At 41.4% G+C, this 14,529-nt stretch overlaps 24 non-coding genes and 7 pseudogenes across 24 annotated transcripts; all 31 read left to right on the top strand.

The window, feature by feature from the left end:
• The first annotated feature begins 296 nt into the window (after positions 1 to 296).
• Positions 297 to 410, top strand: LOC121842339 (annotated as a pseudogene).
• Positions 411 to 765: 355 nt separating this feature from the next.
• Positions 766 to 883, top strand: LOC121842336 (annotated as a pseudogene).
• A 356-nt stretch (positions 884 to 1,239) lies between these two features.
• On the top strand, positions 1,240 to 1,358 carry LOC121842312. The gene has a single exon (XR_006081045.1). It is a non-coding gene; the product is annotated as a 5S ribosomal RNA (ribosomal RNA).
• A 356-nt stretch (positions 1,359 to 1,714) lies between these two features.
• Positions 1,715 to 1,833, top strand: LOC121842333 (annotated as a pseudogene).
• A 356-nt stretch (positions 1,834 to 2,189) lies between these two features.
• LOC121842323 lies at positions 2,190 to 2,308 on the top strand. Its single transcript, XR_006081056.1, has one exon. It is a non-coding gene; the product is annotated as a 5S ribosomal RNA (ribosomal RNA).
• A 356-nt stretch (positions 2,309 to 2,664) lies between these two features.
• LOC121842334 lies at positions 2,665 to 2,783 on the top strand. The gene has a single exon (XR_006081066.1). It is a non-coding gene; the product is annotated as a 5S ribosomal RNA (ribosomal RNA).
• Positions 2,784 to 3,139: 356 nt separating this feature from the next.
• LOC121842341 lies at positions 3,140 to 3,258 on the top strand. The gene has a single exon (XR_006081067.1). It is a non-coding gene; the product is annotated as a 5S ribosomal RNA (ribosomal RNA).
• Positions 3,259 to 3,614: 356 nt separating this feature from the next.
• LOC121842338 lies at positions 3,615 to 3,733 on the top strand (annotated as a pseudogene).
• A 281-nt stretch (positions 3,734 to 4,014) lies between these two features.
• Positions 4,015 to 4,133, top strand: LOC121842335 (annotated as a pseudogene).
• Positions 4,134 to 4,489: 356 nt separating this feature from the next.
• Positions 4,490 to 4,608, top strand: LOC121842342. The gene has a single exon (XR_006081068.1). It is a non-coding gene; the product is annotated as a 5S ribosomal RNA (ribosomal RNA).
• Positions 4,609 to 4,870: 262 nt separating this feature from the next.
• LOC121842313 lies at positions 4,871 to 4,989 on the top strand. Its single transcript, XR_006081046.1, has one exon. It is a non-coding gene; the product is annotated as a 5S ribosomal RNA (ribosomal RNA).
• Positions 4,990 to 5,346: 357 nt separating this feature from the next.
• LOC121842314 lies at positions 5,347 to 5,465 on the top strand. Its single transcript, XR_006081047.1, has one exon. It is a non-coding gene; the product is annotated as a 5S ribosomal RNA (ribosomal RNA).
• A 356-nt stretch (positions 5,466 to 5,821) lies between these two features.
• Positions 5,822 to 5,940, top strand: LOC121842315. The gene has a single exon (XR_006081048.1). It is a non-coding gene; the product is annotated as a 5S ribosomal RNA (ribosomal RNA).
• A 355-nt stretch (positions 5,941 to 6,295) lies between these two features.
• Positions 6,296 to 6,414, top strand: LOC121842316. The gene has a single exon (XR_006081049.1). It is a non-coding gene; the product is annotated as a 5S ribosomal RNA (ribosomal RNA).
• Positions 6,415 to 6,769: 355 nt separating this feature from the next.
• Positions 6,770 to 6,888, top strand: LOC121842317. The gene has a single exon (XR_006081050.1). It is a non-coding gene; the product is annotated as a 5S ribosomal RNA (ribosomal RNA).
• Positions 6,889 to 7,148: 260 nt separating this feature from the next.
• On the top strand, positions 7,149 to 7,267 carry LOC121842318. The gene has a single exon (XR_006081051.1). It is a non-coding gene; the product is annotated as a 5S ribosomal RNA (ribosomal RNA).
• Positions 7,268 to 7,623: 356 nt separating this feature from the next.
• On the top strand, positions 7,624 to 7,742 carry LOC121842319. The gene has a single exon (XR_006081052.1). It is a non-coding gene; the product is annotated as a 5S ribosomal RNA (ribosomal RNA).
• Positions 7,743 to 8,098: 356 nt separating this feature from the next.
• On the top strand, positions 8,099 to 8,217 carry LOC121842320. Its single transcript, XR_006081053.1, has one exon. It is a non-coding gene; the product is annotated as a 5S ribosomal RNA (ribosomal RNA).
• Positions 8,218 to 8,585: 368 nt separating this feature from the next.
• LOC121842340 lies at positions 8,586 to 8,701 on the top strand (annotated as a pseudogene).
• A 260-nt stretch (positions 8,702 to 8,961) lies between these two features.
• LOC121842321 lies at positions 8,962 to 9,080 on the top strand. The gene has a single exon (XR_006081054.1). It is a non-coding gene; the product is annotated as a 5S ribosomal RNA (ribosomal RNA).
• A 356-nt stretch (positions 9,081 to 9,436) lies between these two features.
• On the top strand, positions 9,437 to 9,555 carry LOC121842322. The gene has a single exon (XR_006081055.1). It is a non-coding gene; the product is annotated as a 5S ribosomal RNA (ribosomal RNA).
• Positions 9,556 to 9,911: 356 nt separating this feature from the next.
• On the top strand, positions 9,912 to 10,030 carry LOC121842324. Its single transcript, XR_006081057.1, has one exon. It is a non-coding gene; the product is annotated as a 5S ribosomal RNA (ribosomal RNA).
• Positions 10,031 to 10,386: 356 nt separating this feature from the next.
• On the top strand, positions 10,387 to 10,505 carry LOC121842325. The gene has a single exon (XR_006081058.1). It is a non-coding gene; the product is annotated as a 5S ribosomal RNA (ribosomal RNA).
• A 356-nt stretch (positions 10,506 to 10,861) lies between these two features.
• On the top strand, positions 10,862 to 10,980 carry LOC121842337 (annotated as a pseudogene).
• Positions 10,981 to 11,272: 292 nt separating this feature from the next.
• LOC121842326 lies at positions 11,273 to 11,391 on the top strand. The gene has a single exon (XR_006081059.1). It is a non-coding gene; the product is annotated as a 5S ribosomal RNA (ribosomal RNA).
• A 355-nt stretch (positions 11,392 to 11,746) lies between these two features.
• Positions 11,747 to 11,865, top strand: LOC121842327. Its single transcript, XR_006081060.1, has one exon. It is a non-coding gene; the product is annotated as a 5S ribosomal RNA (ribosomal RNA).
• A 356-nt stretch (positions 11,866 to 12,221) lies between these two features.
• Positions 12,222 to 12,340, top strand: LOC121842328. The gene has a single exon (XR_006081061.1). It is a non-coding gene; the product is annotated as a 5S ribosomal RNA (ribosomal RNA).
• A 260-nt stretch (positions 12,341 to 12,600) lies between these two features.
• Positions 12,601 to 12,719, top strand: LOC121842329. Its single transcript, XR_006081062.1, has one exon. It is a non-coding gene; the product is annotated as a 5S ribosomal RNA (ribosomal RNA).
• Positions 12,720 to 13,075: 356 nt separating this feature from the next.
• LOC121842330 lies at positions 13,076 to 13,194 on the top strand. The gene has a single exon (XR_006081063.1). It is a non-coding gene; the product is annotated as a 5S ribosomal RNA (ribosomal RNA).
• Positions 13,195 to 13,537: 343 nt separating this feature from the next.
• Positions 13,538 to 13,656, top strand: LOC121842331. Its single transcript, XR_006081064.1, has one exon. It is a non-coding gene; the product is annotated as a 5S ribosomal RNA (ribosomal RNA).
• A 260-nt stretch (positions 13,657 to 13,916) lies between these two features.
• Positions 13,917 to 14,035, top strand: LOC121842332. Its single transcript, XR_006081065.1, has one exon. It is a non-coding gene; the product is annotated as a 5S ribosomal RNA (ribosomal RNA).
• The last annotated feature ends 494 nt before the right edge of the window (positions 14,036 to 14,529 follow it).

A 14,529-nucleotide genomic window follows, 5' to 3' on the forward strand; every position in this document is an offset into this window, starting at 1 on the left:
AATTATGGCTGCAGTATATGCAATTTCTTCCACTTTTTGAGTGACACAAAGATGCTTATCTAAATGGTGAAAATGCAACAGCTGTTAAGCTGAAATATGTGCCCTTGCTTTGAAATAAGTAAGCAAGTTTAGTTTGTATTTCATCCAACAATCTGTGCTACAAATTATGGCTGCAGTATATGCAATTTCTTCCACTTTTTGAGTGACACAAAGATGCTTATCTAAATGGTGAAAATGCAACAGCTGTTAATCAGACTCACTTTCACTTTACATAGTGCACCAAGAGATAATTTCTCGCTTACGACCACACCGGCCTGAGTACGCCTGATCTCGTCTGATCTCGGAAGCTAAGCAGGGTCGGGCCTGGTTAGGGATGGGAGACTTCCTGGGAATACCAGGTGCTGTAAGCTTTTTGTCACTGCCTTGTGGAATTTCAACTCTTTGTCCGTTTATTCCCACAAGGCTGAAATATTGCCCTTGCTTTGAAATAAGTAAGCAAGTTTAGTTTGTATTTCATCCAACAATCTTTCAACTCTTTGTCCGTTTATTCCCACAAGGCTGAAATATGTGCCCTTGCTTTGAAATAAGTAAGCAAGTTTAGTTTGTATTTCATCCAACAATCTGTGCTACAAATTATGGCTGCAGTATATGCAATTTCTTCCACTTTTTGAGTGACACAAAGATGCTTATCTAAATGGTGAAAATGCAACAGCTGTTAATCAGACTCACTTTCACTTTACATAGTGCACCAAGAGATAATTTCTCGCTTACGACCACACCGGCCTGAGTACGCCTGATCTCGTCTGATCTCGGAAGCTAAGCAGGGTCGGGCCTGGTTAGTACTTGGATGGGAGACTTCCTGGGATACCAGGTGCTGTAAGCTTTTTGTCACTGCCTTGTGGAATTTCAACTCTTTGTCCGTTTATTCCCACAAGGCTGAAATATGTGCCCTTGCTTTGAAATAAGTAAGCAAGTTTAGTTTGTATTTCATCCAACAATCTTTCAACTCTTTGTCCGTTTATTCCCACAAGGCTGAAATATGTGCCCTTGCTTTGAAATAAGTAAGCAAGTTTAGTTTGTATTTCATCCAACAATCTGTGCTACAAATTATGGCTGCAGTATATGCAATTTCTTCCACTTTTTGAGTGACACAAAGATGCTTATCTAAATGGTGAAAATGCAACAGCTGTTAATCAGACTCACTTTCACTTTACATAGTGCACCAAGAGATAATTTCTCGCTTACGACCACACCGGCCTGAGTACGCCTGATCTCGTCTGATCTCGGAAGCTAAGCAGGGTCGGGCCTGGTTAGTACTTGGATGGGAGACTTCCTGGGAATACCAGGTGCTGTAAGCTTTTTGTCACTGCCTTGTGGAATTTCAACTCTTTGTCCGTTTATTCCCACAAGGCTGAAATATGTGCCCTTGCTTTGAAATAAGTAAGCAAGTTTAGTTTGTATTTCATCCAACAATCTTTCAACTCTTTGTCCGTTTATTCCCACAAGGCTGAAATATGTGCCCTTGCTTTGAAATAAGTAAGCAAGTTTAGTTTGTATTTCATCCAACAATCTGTGCTACAAATTATGGCTGCAGTATATGCAATTTCTTCCACTTTTTGAGTGACACAAAGATGCTTATCTAAATGGTGAAAATGCAACAGCTGTTAATCAGACTCACTTTCACTTTACATAGTGCACCAAGAGATAATTTCTCCCTTACGACCACACCGGCCTGAGTACGCCTGATCTCGTCTGATCTCGGAAGCTAAGCAGGGTCGGGCCTGGTTAGTACTTGGATGGGAGACTTCCTGGGAATACCAGGTGCTGTAAGCTTTTTGTCACTGCCTTGTGGAATTTCAACTCTTTGTCCGTTTATTCCCACAAGGCTGAAATATGTGCCCTTGCTTTGAAATAAGTAAGCAAGTTTAGTTTGTATTTCATCCAACAATCTTTCAACTCTTTGTCCGTTTATTCCCACAAGGCTGAAATATGTGCCCTTGCTTTGAAATAAGTAAGCAAGTTTAGTTTGTATTTCATCCAACAATCTGTGCTACAAATTATGGCTGCAGTATATGCAATTTCTTCCACTTTTTGAGTGACACAAAGATGCTTATCTAAATGGTGAAAATGCAACAGCTGTTAATCAGACTCACTTTCACTTTACATAGTGCACCAAGAGATAATTTCTCGCTTACGACCACACCGGCCTGAGTACGCCTGATCTCGTCTGATCTCGGAAGCTAAGCAGGGTCGGGCCTGGTTAGTACTTGGATGGGAGACTTCCTGGGAATACCAGGTGCTGTAAGCTTTTTGTCACTGCCTTGTGGAATTTCAACTCTTTGTCCGTTTATTCCCACAAGGCTGAAATATGTGCCCTTGCTTTGAAATAAGTAAGCAAGTTTAGTTTGTATTTCATCCAACAATCTTTCAACTCTTTGTCCGTTTATTCCCACAAGGCTGAAATATGTGCCCTTGCTTTGAAATAAGTAAGCAAGTTTAGTTTGTATTTCATCCAACAATCTGTGCTACAAATTATGGCTGCAGTATATGCAATTTCTTCCACTTTTTGAGTGACACAAAGATGCTTATCTAAATGGTGAAAATGCAACAGCTGTTAATCAGACTCACTTTCACTTTACATAGTGCACCAAGAGATAATTTCTCGCTTACGACCACACCGGCCTGAGTACGCCTGATCTCGTCTGATCTCGGAAGCTAAGCAGGGTCGGGCCTGGTTAGTACTTGGATGGGAGACTTCCTGGGAATACCAGGTGCTGTAAGCTTTTTGTCACTGCCTTGTGGAATTTCAACTCTTTGTCCGTTTATTCCCACAAGGCTGAAATATGTGCCCTTGCTTTGAAATAAGTAAGCAAGTTTAGTTTGTATTTCATCCAACAATCTTTCAACTCTTTGTCCGTTTATTCCCACAAGGCTGAAATATGTGCCCTTGCTTTGAAATAAGTAAGCAAGTTTAGTTTGTATTTCATCCAACAATCTGTGCTACAAATTATGGCTGCAGTATATGCAATTTCTTCCACTTTTTGAGTGACACAAAGATGCTTATCTAAATGGTGAAAATGCAACAGCTGTTAATCAGACTCACTTTCACTTTACATAGTGCACCAAGAGATAATTTCTCGCTTACGACCACACCGGCCTGAGTACGCCTGATCTCGTCTGATCTCGGAAGCTAAGCAGGGTCGGGCCTGGTTAGTACTTGGATGGGAGACTTCCTGGGAATACCAGGTGCTGTAAGCTTTTTGTCACTGCCTTGTGGAATTTCAACTCTTTGTCCGTTTATTCCCACAAGGCTGAAATATGTGCCCTTGCTTTGAAATAAGTAAGCAAGTTTAGTTTGTATTTCATCCAACAATCTTTCAACTCTTTGTCCGTTTATTCCCACAAGGCTGAAATATGTGCCCTTGCTTTGAAATAAGTAAGCAAGTTTAGTTTGTATTTCATCCAACAATCTGTGCTACAAATTATGGCTGCAGTATATGCAATTTCTTCCACTTTTTGAGTGACACAAAGATGCTTATCTAAATGGTGAAAATGCAACAGCTGTTAATCAGACTCACTTTCACTTTACATAGTGCACCAAGAGATAATTTCTCGCTTACGACCACACCGGCCTGAGTACGCCTGATCTCGTCTGATCTCGGAAGCTAAGCAGGGTCGGGCCTGGTTAGTACTTGGATGGGAGACTTCCTGGGAATACCAGGTGCTGTGCTTTTTGTCAGCCTTGTGGAATTTGTCACTGCCTTGTGGAAGTTTTTCAACTCTTTGTCCGTTTATTCCCACAAGGCTGAAATATGTGCCCTTGCTTTGAAATAAGTAAGCAAGTTTAGTTTGTATTTCATCCAACAATCTGTGCTACAAATTATGGCTGCAGTATATGCAATTTCTTCCACTTTTTGAGTGACACAAAGATGCTTATCTAAATGGTGAAAATGCAACAGCTGTTAATCAGACTCACTTTCACTTTACATAGTGCACCAAGAGATAATTTCTCGACCTTACGACCACACCGGCCTGAGTACGCCTGATCTCGTCTGATCTCGGAAGCTAAGCAGGGTCGGGCCTGGTTAGTACTTGGATGGGAGACTTCCTGGGAATACCAGGTGCTGTAAGCTTTTTGTCACTGCCTTGTGGAATTTCAACTCTTTGTCCGTTTATTCCCACAAGGCTGAAATATGTGCCCTTGCTTTGAAATAAGTAAGCAAGTTTAGTTTGTATTTCATCCAACAATCTTTCAACTCTTTGTCCGTTTATTCCCACAAGGCTGAAATATGTGCCCTTGCTTTGAAATAAGTAAGCAAGTTTAGTTTGTATTTCATCCAACAATCTGTGCTACAAATTATGGCTGCAGTATATGCAATTTCTTCCACTTTTTGAGTGACACAAAGATGCTTATCTAAATGGTGAAAATGCAACAGCTGTTAATCAGACTCACTTTCACTTTACATAGTGCACCAAGAGATAATTTCTCGCTTACGACCACACCGGCCTGAGTACGCCTGATCTCGTCTGATCTCGGAAGCTAAGCAGGGTCGGGCCTGGTTAGTACTTGGATGGGAGACTTCCTGGGAATACCAGGTGCTGTAAGCTTTTTTTGTCACTGCCTTGTGGAATTTCAACTCTTTGTCCGTTTATTCCCACAAGGCTGAAATATGTGCCCTTGCTTTGAAATAAGTAAGCAAGTTTAGTTTGTATTTCATCCAACAATCTGTGCTACAAATTATGGCTGCAGTATATGCAATTTCTTCCACTTTTTGAGTGACACAAAGATGCTTATCTAAATGGTGAAAATGCAACAGCTGTTAATCAGACTCACTTTCACTTTACATAGTGCACCAAGAGATAATTTCTCGCTTACGACCACACCGGCCTGAGTACGCCTGATCTCGTCTGATCTCGGAAGCTAAGCAGGGTCGGGCCTGGTTAGTACTTGGATGGGAGACTTCCTGGGAATACCAGGTGCTGTAAGCTTTTTGTCACTGCCTTGTGGAATTTTCAACTCTTTGTCCGTTTATTCCCACAAGGCTGAAATATGTGCCCTTGCTTTGAAATAAGTAAGCAAGTTTAGTTTGTATTTCATCCAACAATCTTTCAACTCTTTGTCCGTTTATTCCCACAAGGCTGAAATATGTGCCCTTGCTTTGAAATAAGTAAGCAAGTTTAGTTTGTATTTCATCCAACAATCTGTGCTACAAATTATGGCTGCAGTATATGCAATTTCTTCCACTTTTTGAGTGACACAAAGATGCTTATCTAAATGGTGAAAATGCAACAGCTGTTAATCAGACTCACTTTCACTTTACATAGTGCACCAAGAGATAATTTCTCGCTTACGACCACACCGGCCTGAGTACGCCTGATCTCGTCTGATCTCGGAAGCTAAGCAGGGTCGGGCCTGGTTAGTACTTGGATGGGAGACTTCCTGGGAATACCAGGTGCTGTAAGCTTTTTGTCACTGCCTTGTGGAATTTCAACTCTTTGTCCGTTTATTCCCACAAGGCTGAAATATGTGCCCTTGCTTTGAAATAAGTAAGCAAGTTTAGTTTGTATTTCATCCAACAATCTTTCAACTCTTTGTCCGTTTATTCCCACAAGGCTGAAATATGTGCCCTTGCTTTGAAATAAGTAAGCAAGTTTAGTTTGTATTTCATCCAACAATCTGTGCTACAAATTATGGCTGCAGTATATGCAATTTCTTCCACTTTTTGAGTGACACAAAGATGCTTATCTAAATGGTGAAAATGCAACAGCTGTTAATCAGACTCACTTTCACTTTACATAGTGCACCAAGAGATAATTTCTCGCTTACGACCACACCGGCCTGAGTACGCCTGATCTCGTCTGATCTCGGAAGCTAAGCAGGGTCGGGCCTGGTTAGTACTTGGATGGGAGACTTCCTGGGAATACCAGGTGCTGTAAGCTTTTTGTCACTGCCTTGTGGAATTTCAACTCTTTGTCCGTTTATTCCCACAAGGCTGAAATATGTGCCCTGCTTTGAAATAAGTAAGCAAGTTTAGTTTGTATTTCATCCAACAATCTTTCAACTCTTTGTCCGTTTATTCCCACAAGGCTGAAATATGTGCCCTTGCTTTGAAATAAGTAAGCAAGTTTAGTTTGTATTTCATCCAACAATCTGTGCTACAAATTATGGCTGCAGTATATGCAATTTCTTCCACTTTTTGAGTGACACAAAGATGCTTATCTAAATGGTGAAAATGCAACAGCTGTTAATCAGACTCACTTTCACTTTACATAGTGCACCAAGAGATAATTTCTCGCTTACGACCACACCGGCCTGAGTACGCCTGATCTCGTCTGATCTCGGAAGCTAAGCAGGGTCGGGCCTGGTTAGTACTTGGATGGGAGACTTCCTGGGAATACCAGGTGCTGTAAGCTTTTTGTCACTGCCTTGTGGAATTTCAACTCTTTGTCCGTTTATTCCCACAAGGCTGAAATATGTGCCCTTGCTTTGAAATAAGTAAGCAAGTTTGTTTGTATTTCATCCAACAATCTTTCAACTCTTTGTCCGTTTATTCCCACAAGGCTGAAATATGTGCCCTTGCTTTGAAATAAGTAAGCAAGTTTAGTTTGTATTTCATCCAACAATCTGTGCTACAAATTATGGCTGCAGTATATGCAATTTCTTCCACTTTTTGAGTGACACAAAGATGCTTATCTAAATGGTGAAAATGCAACAGCTGTTAATCAGACTCACTTTCACTTTACATAGTGCACCAAGAGATAATTTCTCGCTTACGACCACACCGGCCTGAGTACGCCTGATCTCGTCTGATCTCGGAAGCTAAGCAGGGTCGGGCCTGGTTAGTACTTGGATGGGAGACTTCCTGGGAATACCAGGTGCTGTAAGCTTTTTGTCACTGCCTTGTGGAATTTCAACTCTTTGTCCGTTTATTCCCACAAGGCTGAAATATGTGCCCTTGCTTTGAAATAAGTAAGCAAGTTTAGTTTGTATTTCATCCAACAATCTGTGCTACAAATTATGGCTGCAGTATATGCAATTTCTTCCACTTTTTGAGTGACACAAAGATGCTTATCTAAATGGTGAAAATGCAACAGCTGTTAATCAGACTCACTTTCACTTTACATAGTGCACCAAGAGATAATTTCTCGCTTACGACCACACCGGCCTGAGTACGCCTGATCTCGTCTGATCTCGGAAGCTAAGCAGGGTCGGGCCTGGTTAGTACTTGGATGGGAGACTTCCTGGGAATACCAGGTGCTGTAAGCTTTTTGTCACTGCCTTGTGGAATTTCAACTCTTTGTCCGTTTATTCCCACAAGGCTGAAATATGTGCCCTTGCTTTGAAATAAGTAAGCAAGTTTAGTTTGTATTTCATCCAACAATCTTTCAACTCTTTGTCCGTTTATTCCCACAAGGCTGAAATATGTGCCCTTGCTTTGAAATAAGTAAGCAAGTTTAGTTTGTATTTCATCCAACAATCTGTGCTACAAATTATGGCTGCAGTATATGCAATTTCTTCCACTTTTTGAGTGACACAAAGATGCTTATCTAAATGGTGAAAATGCAACAGCTGTTAATCAGACTCACTTTCACTTTACATAGTGCACCAAGAGATAATTTCTCGCTTACGACCACACCGGCCTGAGTACGCCTGATCTCGTCTGATCTCGGAAGCTAAGCAGGGTCGGGCCTGGTTAGTACTTGGATGGGAGACTTCCTGGGAATACCAGGTGCTGTAAGCTTTTTGTCACTGCCTTGTGGAATTTCAACTCTTTGTCCGTTTATTCCCACAAGGCTGAAATATGTGCCCTTGCTTTGAAATAAGTAAGCAAGTTTAGTTTGTATTTCATCCAACAATCTTTCAACTCTTTGTCCGTTTATTCCCACAAGGCTGAAATATGTGCCCTTGCTTTGAAATAAGTAAGCAAGTTTAGTTTGTATTTCATCCAACAATCTGTGCTACAAATTATGGCTGCAGTATATGCAATTTCTTCCACTTTTTGAGTGACACAAAGATGCTTATCTAAATGGTGAAAATGCAACAGCTGTTAATCAGACTCACTTTCACTTTACATAGTGCACCAAGAGATAATTTCTCGCTTACGACCACACCGGCCTGAGTACGCCTGATCTCGTCTGATCTCGGAAGCTAAGCAGGGTCGGGCCTGGTTAGTACTTGGATGGGAGACTTCCTGGGAATACCAGGTGCTGTAAGCTTTTTGTCACTGCCTTGTGGAATTTCAACTCTTTGTCCGTTTATTCCCACAAGGCTGAAATATGTGCCCTTGCTTTGAAATAAGTAAGCAAGTTTAGTTTGTATTTCATCCAACAATCTGTGCTACAAATTATGGCTGCAGTATATGCAATTTCTTCCACTTTTTGAGTGACACAAAGATGCTTATCTAAATGGTGAAAATGCAACAGCTGTTAATCAGACTCACTTTCACTTTACATAGTGCACCAAGAGATAATTTCTCGCTTACGACCACACCGGCCTGAGTACGTCTGATCTCGGAAGCTAAGCAGGGTCGGGCCTGGTTAGTACTTGGATGGGAGACTTCCTGGGAATACCAGGTGCTGTAATTTTTTTTTGTCACTGCCTGAGTACGCCTGATCTCGTCTGATCTCGGAAGCTAAGCAGGGTCGGGCCTGGTTAGTACTTGGATGGGAGACTTCCTGGGAATACCAGGTGCTGTAAGCTTTTTGTCACTGCCTTGTGGAATTTCAACTCTTTGTCCGTTTATTCCCACAAGGCTGAAATATGTGCCCTTGCTTTGAAATAAGTAAGCAAGTTTAGTTTGTATTTCATCCAACAATCTGTGCTACAAATTATGGCTGCAGTATATGCAATTTCTTCCACTTTTTGAGTGACACAAAGATGCTTATCTAAATGGTGAAAATGCAACAGCTGTTAATCAGACTCACTTTCACTTTACATAGTGCACCAAGAGATAATTTCTCGCTTACGACCACACCGGCCTGAGTACGCCTGATCTCGTCTGATCTCGGAAGCTAAGCAGGGTCGGGCCTGGTTAGTACTTGGATGGGAGACTTCCTGGGAATACCAGGTGCTGTAAGCTTTTTGTCACTGCCTTGTGGAATTTCAACTCTTTGTCCGTTTATTCCCACAAGGCTGAAATATGTGCCCTTGCTTTGAAATAAGTAAGCAAGTTTAGTTTGTATTTCATCCAACAATCTTTCAACTCTTTGTCCGTTTATTCCCACAAGGCTGAAATATGTGCCCTTGCTTTGAAATAAGTAAGCAAGTTTAGTTTGTATTTCATCCAACAATCTGTGCTACAAATTATGGCTGCAGTATATGCAATTTCTTCCACTTTTTGAGTGACACAAAGATGCTTATCTAAATGGTGAAAATGCAACAGCTGTTAATCAGACTCACTTTCACTTTACATAGTGCACCAAGAGATAATTTCTCGCTTACGACCACACCGGCCTGAGTACGCCTGATCTCGTCTGATCTCGGAAGCTAAGCAGGGTCGGGCCTGGTTAGTACTTGGATGGGAGACTTCCTGGGAATACCAGGTGCTGTAAGCTTTTTGTCACTGCCTTGTGGAATTTCAACTCTTTGTCCGTTTATTCCCACAAGGCTGAAATATGTGCCCTTGCTTTGAAATAAGTAAGCAAGTTTAGTTTGTATTTCATCCAACAATCTTTCAACTCTTTGTCCGTTTATTCCCACAAGGCTGAAATATGTGCCCTTGCTTTGAAATAAGTAAGCAAGTTTAGTTTGTATTTCATCCAACAATCTGTGCTACAAATTATGGCTGCAGTATATGCAATTTCTTCCACTTTTTGAGTGACACAAAGATGCTTATCTAAATGGTGAAAATGCAACAGCTGTTAATCAGACTCACTTTCACTTTACATAGTGCACCAAGAGATAATTTCTCGCTTACGACCACACCGGCCTGAGTACGCCTGATCTCGTCTGATCTCGGAAGCTAAGCAGGGTCGGGCCTGGTTAGTACTTGGATGGGAGACTTCCTGGGAATACCAGGTGCTGTAAGCTTTTTGTCACTGCCTTGTGGAATTTCAACTCTTTGTCCGTTTATTCCCACAAGGCTGAAATATGTGCCCTTGCTTTGAAATAAGTAAGCAAGTTTAGTTTGTATTTCATCCAACAATCTTTCAACTCTTTGTCCGTTTATTCCCACAAGGCTGAAATATGTGCCCTTGCTTTGAAATAAGTAAGCAAGTTTAGTTTGTATTTCATCCAACAATCTGTGCTACAAATTATGGCTGCAGTATATGCAATTTCTTCCACTTTTTGAGTGACACAAAGATGCTTATCTAAATGGTGAAAATGCAACAGCTGTTAATCAGACTCACTTTCACTTTACATAGTGCACCAAGAGATAATTTCTCGCTTACGACCACACCGGCCTGAGTACGCCTGATCTCGTCTGATCTCGGAAGCTAAGCAGGGTCGGGCCTGGTTAGTACTTGGATGGGAGACTTCCTGGGAATACCAGGTGCTGTAAGCTTTTTGTCACTGCCTTGTGGAATTTCAACTCTTTGTCCGTTTATTCCCACAAGGCTGAAATATGTGCCCTTGCTTTGAAATAAGTAAGCAAGTTTAGTTTGTATTTCATCCAACAATCTTTCAACTCTTTGTCCGTTTATTCCCACAAGGCTGAAATATGTGCCCTTGCTTTGAAATAAGTAAGCAAGTTTAGTTTGTATTTCATCCAACAATCTGTGCTACAAATTATGGCTGCAGTATATGCAATTTCTTCCACTTTTTGAGTGACACAAAGATGCTTATCTAAATGGTGAAAATGCAACAGCTGTTAATCAGACTCACTTTCACTTTACATAGTGCACCAAGAGATAATTTCTCGCTTACGACCACACCGGCCTGAGTACGCCTGATCTCGTCTGATCTCGGAAGCTAAGCAGGGTCGGGCCTGGTTAGTACTTGGATGGGAGACTTCCTGGGAATACCAGGTGCTGTGTTTTTTTGTCACTGCCTTGTGGAATTTCAACTCTTTGTCCTTTGAAATTGTTTGGAATTTCAACTCTTTGTCCGTTTATTCCCACAAGGCTGAAATATGTGCCCTTGCTTTGAAATAAGTAAGCAAGTTTAGTTTGTATTTCATCCAACAATCTGTGCTACAAATTATGGCTGCAGTATATGCAATTTCTTCCACTTTTTGAGTGACACAAAGATGCTTATCTAAATGGTGAAAATGCAACAGCTGTTAATCAGACTCACTTTCACTTTACATAGTGCACCAAGAGATAATTTCTCGCTTACGACCACACCGGCCTGAGTACGCCTGATCTCGTCTGATCTCGGAAGCTAAGCAGGGTCGGGCCTGGTTAGTACTTGGATGGGAGACTTCCTGGGAATACCAGGTGCTGTAAGCTTTTGTCACTGCCTTGTGGAATTTCAACTCTTTGTCCGTTTATTCCCACAAGGCTGAAATATGTGCCCTTGCTTTGAAATAAGTAAGCAAGTTTAGTTTGTATTTCATCCAACAATCTTTCAACTCTTTGTCCGTTTATTCCCACAAGGCTGAAATATGTGCCCTTGCTTTGAAATAAGTAAGCAAGTTTAGTTTGTATTTCATCCAACAATCTGTGCTACAAATTATGGCTGCAGTATATGCAATTTCTTCCACTTTTTGAGTGACACAAAGATGCTTATCTAAATGGTGAAAATGCAACAGCTGTTAATCAGACTCACTTTCACTTTACATAGTGCACCAAGAGATAATTTCTCGCTTACGACCACACCGGCCTGAGTACGCCTGATCTCGTCTGATCTCGGAAGCTAAGCAGGGTCGGGCCTGGTTAGTACTTGGATGGGAGACTTCCTGGGAATACCAGGTGCTGTAAGCTTTTTGTCACTGCCTTGTGGAATTTCAACTCTTTGTCCGTTTATTCCCACAAGGCTGAAATATGTGCCCTTGCTTTGAAATAAGTAAGCAAGTTTAGTTTGTATTTCATCCAACAATCTTTCAACTCTTTGTCCGTTTATTCCCACAAGGCTGAAATATGTGCCCTTGCTTTGAAATAAGTAAGCAAGTTTAGTTTGTATTTCATCCAACAATCTGTGCTACAAATTATGGCTGCAGTATATGCAATTTCTTCCACTTTTTGAGTGACACAAAGATGCTTATCTAAATGGTGAAAATGCAACAGCTGTTAATCAGACTCACTTTCACTTTACATAGTGCACCAAGAGATAATTTCTCGCTTACGACCACACCGGCCTGAGTACGCCTGATCTCGTCTGATCTCGGAAGCTAAGCAGGGTCGGGCCTGGTTAGTACTTGGATGGGAGACTTCCTGGGAATACCAGGTGCTGTAAGCTTTTTGTCACTGCCTTGTGGAATTTCAACTCTTTGTCCGTTTATTCCCACAAGGCTGAAATATGTGCCCTTGCTTTGAAATAAGTAAGCAAGTTTAGTTTGTATTTCATCCAACAATCTGTGCTACAAATTATGGCTGCAGTATATGCAATTTCTTCCACTTTTTGAGTGACACAAAGATGCTTATCTAAATGGTGAAAATGCAACAGCTGTTAATCAGACTCACTTTCACTTTACATAGTGCACCAAGAGATAATTTCTCGCTTACGACCACACCGGCCTGAGTACGCCTGATCTCGTCTGATCTCGGAAGCTAAGCAGGGTCGGGCCTGGTTAGTACTTGGATGGGAGACTTCCTGGGAATACCAGGTGCTGTAAGCTTTTTGTCACTGCCTTGTGGAATTTCAACTCTTTGTCCGTTTATTCCCACAAGGCTGAAATATGTGCCCTTGCTTTGAAATAAGTAAGCAAGTTTAGTTTGTATTTCATCCAACAATCTTTCAACTCTTTGTCCGTTTATTCCCACAAGGCTGAAATATGTGCCCTTGCTTTGAAATAAGTAAGCAAGTTTAGTTTGTATTTCATCCAACAATCTGTGCTACAAATTATGGCTGCAGTATATGCAATTTCTTCCACTTTTTGAGTGACACAAAGATGCTTATCTAAATGGTGAAAATGCAACAGCTGTTAATCAGACTCACTTTCACTTTACATAGTGCACCAAGAGATAATTTCTCGCTTACGACCACACCGGCCTGAGTACGCCTGATCTCGTCTGATCTCGGAAGCTAAGCAGGGTCGGGCCTGGTTAGTACTTGGATGGGAGACTTCCTGGGAATACCAGGTGCTGTAAGCTTTTTGTCACTGCCTTGTGGAATTTCAACTCTTTGTCCGTTTATTCCCACAAGGCTGAAATATGTGCCCTTGCTTTGAAATTTGTTTAGTTTGTATTTCATCCAACAATCTTTCAACTCTTTGTCCGTTTATTCCCACAAGGCTGAAATAGTTTGCTTTGAAATAAGTAAGCAAGTTTAGTTTGTATTTCATCCAACAATCTGTGCTACAAATTATGGCTGCAGTATATGCAATTTCTTCCACTTTTTGAGTGACACAAAGATGCTTATCTAAATGGTGAAAATGCAACAGCTGTTAATCAGACTCACTTTCACTTTACATAGTGCACCAAGAGATAATTTCTCGCTTACGACCACACCGGCCTGAGTACGCCTGATCTCGTCTGATCTCGGAAGCTAAGCAGGGTCGGGCCTGGTTAGTACTTGGATGGGAGACTTCCTGGGAATACCAGGTGCTGTAAGCTTTTTGTCACTGCCTTGTGGAATTTCAACTCTTTGTCCGTTTATTCCCACAAGGCTGAAATATGTGCCCTTGCTTTGAAATAAGTAAGCAAGTTTAGTTTGTATTTCATCCAACAATCTGTGCTACAAATTATGGCTGCAGTATATGCAATTTCTTCCACTTTTTGAGTGACACAAAGATGCTTATCTAAATGGTGAAAATGCAACAGCTGTTAATCAGACTCACTTTCACTTTACATAGTGCACCAAGAGATAGTTTCTCGCTTACGACCACACCGGCCTGAGTACGCCTGATCTCGTCTGATCTCGGAAGCTAAGCAGGGTCGGGCCTGGTTAGTACTTGGATGGGAGACTTCCTGGGAATACCAGGTGCTGTAAGCTTTTGTCACTGCCTTGTGGAATTTCAACTCTTTGTCCGTTTATTCCCACAAGGCTGAAATATGTGCCCTTGCTTTGAAATAAGTAAGCAAGTTTAGTTTGTATTTCATCCAACAATCTGTGCTACAAATTATGGCTGCAGTATATGCAATTTCTTCCACTTTTTGAGTGACACAAAGATGCTTATCTAAATGGTGAAAATGCAACAGCTGTTAATCAGACTCACTTTCACTTTACATAGTGCACCAAGAGATAGTTTCTCGCTTACGACCACACCGGCCTGAGTACGCCTGATCTCGTCTGATCTCGGAAGCTAAGCAGGGTCGGGCCTGGTTAGTACTTGGATGGGAGACTTCCTTAGTTTGTATTTCATCCAACAATCTGTGCTACAAATTATGGCTGCAGTATATGCAATTTCTTCCACTTTTTGAGTGACACAAAGATGCTTATCTAAATGGTGAAAATGCAACAGCTGTTAATCAGACTCACTTTCACTT

Source organism: Oncorhynchus tshawytscha, unplaced genomic scaffold (genome assembly GCF_018296145.1).
Source record: "Oncorhynchus tshawytscha isolate Ot180627B unplaced genomic scaffold, Otsh_v2.0 Un_contig_12181_pilon_pilon, whole genome shotgun sequence".
Lineage (NCBI taxonomy): Eukaryota > Metazoa > Chordata > Actinopteri > Salmoniformes > Salmonidae > Oncorhynchus > Oncorhynchus tshawytscha.